The sequence below is a fragment of the Hypomesus nipponensis genome, chromosome 2, assembly GCF_054491055.1.
Source record: "Hypomesus nipponensis isolate SF chromosome 2, ASM5449105v1, whole genome shotgun sequence".
In the NCBI taxonomy this organism is placed as follows: Eukaryota; Metazoa; Chordata; class Actinopteri; order Osmeriformes; family Osmeridae; genus Hypomesus; species Hypomesus nipponensis.
Genome location: NC_140362.1, coordinates 21,322,501 through 21,325,763, shown reverse-complemented (window position 1 = coordinate 21,325,763; position 3,263 = coordinate 21,322,501).

The window sequence follows — 3,263 nt, the reverse complement described above, 5'->3', positions numbered from 1 at the left end:
TGTGTATGTAACAATGTGATAGTATGTGTGTGTTTGTGAGCGTGTGTGTGTGAGCGTGTGTGTGTGGGCGGGCAGTCTGTGTAGTTCTTCTGTGTGCACGTGTGCGTGTTTGACTTGTGTGTGTGTGTAGGTTGCGGTGTCCTGAGGATTAAATGAATGGCAGTTGTATAATGTCAAAGTGAGATTACACATTGAGCCGTACGATAACGCTATGTCTCTGATCACAGGTGACTGGATGTTTACAGTCTGTCTGCATAGAGGACAGAAGGCAGGTGCACACACACACACACGGTTACTGTACACGTGCACATGCACACTCCAGGCACGGCACCTCTGTCAGATGCTGTAGGGACACACACACACGCAGATATGCAGAACATACTAAAGTGTTAAAGCCCAGCTCTGCACACACACACACACACACACACACACAGATAGCGTGCACAAAGTCAACATGCACACACACACTCACACACTTTACAAGGTGTACTGGTTGGATAACAAATCAGGCAGATACCAAAGTGAAGCTTTTCTTTTTTATATTTATACATTTGTGTGTGTGTGTGTGTGTGTGTGTTTGTCCTTCACGGTGCTCTTAGACATGAGCATTACAGACGTTTACTTTGTACATTTTCCTCTTACATCAGGTTTTCCGGTTGTCTGCTTGTGCTATCATATTTGGAAATTGAGTTGTGCCAAACGCATTGTGGTGTTAAAATCTGGCAGTAATGCGAGATTTCTCTAATCCAAATAGCATAACCTTCACATGAATAGGGATCAGTCATTAGGATGGCTCGAGCTGTTGTATGCGTTCCTTTTCGTTTAAAAATGGGGTCGCGCGAATGTTGCTCGGTAGAAAGCAGCGAGCGCGGGGGTCAGCTTCATTCCATCTCCTCCATTCATGAGGATAATCGCGATGAATGATGCTTCTCCTTTCAGTAATGACATTTCAATTCATCTCCTGCATTTACAGAACTAAAACGGAATTAATAGAGAGTCAAATGTGTACTACAGTGCTCAAACTGATGCAGCTGGGGAAAACATATATTACTTTAGCTACGTGATGATCAGAAACGGTTTTTAATAAGGCAACTTTCTTCCCAAAAATGGCGCTGTACAATACGTTAAGGAAAGTGTCACTTTTTTCTTCCATTTCATACACACTGTGCAGGAAAACAATGAACAGTCATACAGAGTGAAATAAATCTCTTAAATTCAGAGATAAATACGATAAAATGAGACCGTATTATTTTTGCCCTACTACGCTAAGAGGTATACCCGCCAGGAAGGCAGGATTGAAAGTTTGTATAACAGGCAGCCTGGGAGAAACATTTCCGGCCTGCATTCTCATAAACGTTAATTCACAGGGAAGTAAGACTCGGACGTCTTAGCAGTGAGACAGTACAGGTTTTGTATTGTTGCTTAATACAGACATACAGACTTTTACAACTCGGTACTTTATCTGTGTAATATACCAAAACTGCACCAACACCGCAATTCTACAGTAAATCACAGTTGAGGAAAATAAAAATAAAAAAAGAAACTATTGGCCTCCTCCCACGCTTACTCAAATTTAAGTGTTCGTCATAAAAACTACGCGTCATATTTATGGTTGCCGGTATCCTAATCTGCTTATCGGTCCATGGCGTGTTGTGTCATTTACAAATGTTGTTCATCGTGTTTCCCCATCAGCGTCCGTGGTGTCAGAGCGGAGATGATAGATGGGCTCCATCGTTTGTCACTTGACTAGCTTATGATAGCCACCTCCGCCATGCTCAGGGAACGGTTCTTTATGATGCCTGTTTACAACTCTGCTGTTACAATCACAGCACCTGCACGAGGAGAGCCCGTGCACAGTCTTCCACACCGTGCCGCCTTTACATTGTGTCCAATGAGAGCATGAGAGCGGCCTGGTTGTTCAGTCTCTCAACAGGGATCTGACAGGGAAGGGGAGGAGGGAGGGAGGGAAGTGTGGAGTGGAGCGAGGAGAGAGGGAGGCTATAAAAGAAACGATGGAGAGAGGGAGCAGAAGAGGAGATGAGAGAGGGAGGGATGGGGAGATGAGAGAGGGAGGGATGGGGAGATGAGAGAGGGAGGGATGGGGATGGAGATAGAGGGAAAGGGAAAGGGAGGGACAAAAAGTGAGGGATGAATGAATGAATGCAACGATGAATGAATGACTGAATGAGTCAAATGAATGAGTGGGTAATCAAGTCTGACTAAGAAAGGAATAGTGTGTGTGTGTATGTTTTGTGTGTGTGTTGGAGAGTGAGATTGAGTGAATAAGAGTGAATGAGTAAAGACAGAGAGAGGGGGGGATGGAGGGAGACAGAGAGAGAGAGAGAGAGAGACAGAGAGCGAGACAGAGAGCGAGAGACAGAAAGAGAGGATCTGTTCTATTAGAGAGGACTCACTCCAGTGGCTATGATTGAAGTGTGGGCCAATTAACAGGAGGAGCCTCTCGCTCCAGCTGCACTGGTCTCTCCAGTCCCCCTCTCCTTCAGAGAGACCCATTACCCTGCGTGACACACGCGGAGCTAGGGACAGCACCGCTTCCTCCTGAAGTCACTGACGCTGCGGGAGGGAGACCAGACGCACCATCCACTCTAAAGATCCTGACAGAGTCACTGACGCAGGCCGCACTCCTTAGGGGGGCTGGACCAAAGGCTTCTCAATGTTTGGTATTCGTACTGGAAGTGCGATGGGATCTTAGTGATGGTTAATATTTGATGGTTGGTTTGGTGGCGTGTGTCTCCATTCTCTCCTCAGAGCAGGAGGGGATACACGATGCTGTCAGGCTTTTGTTATATATATATATATATATATAACATACTGAAGGCTGCAGGGGCCGTCCAATCACTGCAGACCATTCTCCTCTCTGCATGGCACAGGGTAGAACAGAACGCCTTCCATATGGAGGGAAAAGGAGTGGTTTAGTCTCCTCTTCTGCCCTCCCCTCTCCTTCTCTGCTCTCCTCCCCTCCTCCCCTTCCCTCTCCTCCTCCCCTCCTCCCCTCTCCTCTGCTCTCCTCCTCTGCTCTGCTCTCCTTCCCTCTCCTCCTCTCCCCTCTCCTCTCCTCCCTTCCTTCTCTCCTCCTCTCCTTCCCTCTCTTCCTCTCCTTTCCTCCTCTCCTTCCCTCTCCTCCTCTCCTCTTCTCTCCTCCTCTTTCCTCTCCTCTCATCCCTCCTCTGCTCTTCTCTGCTCTCCCATCACCTCATCTGTTCTCCTATCATTTCCCCTCTGCCGTTTCCTCTCCTTGCCTC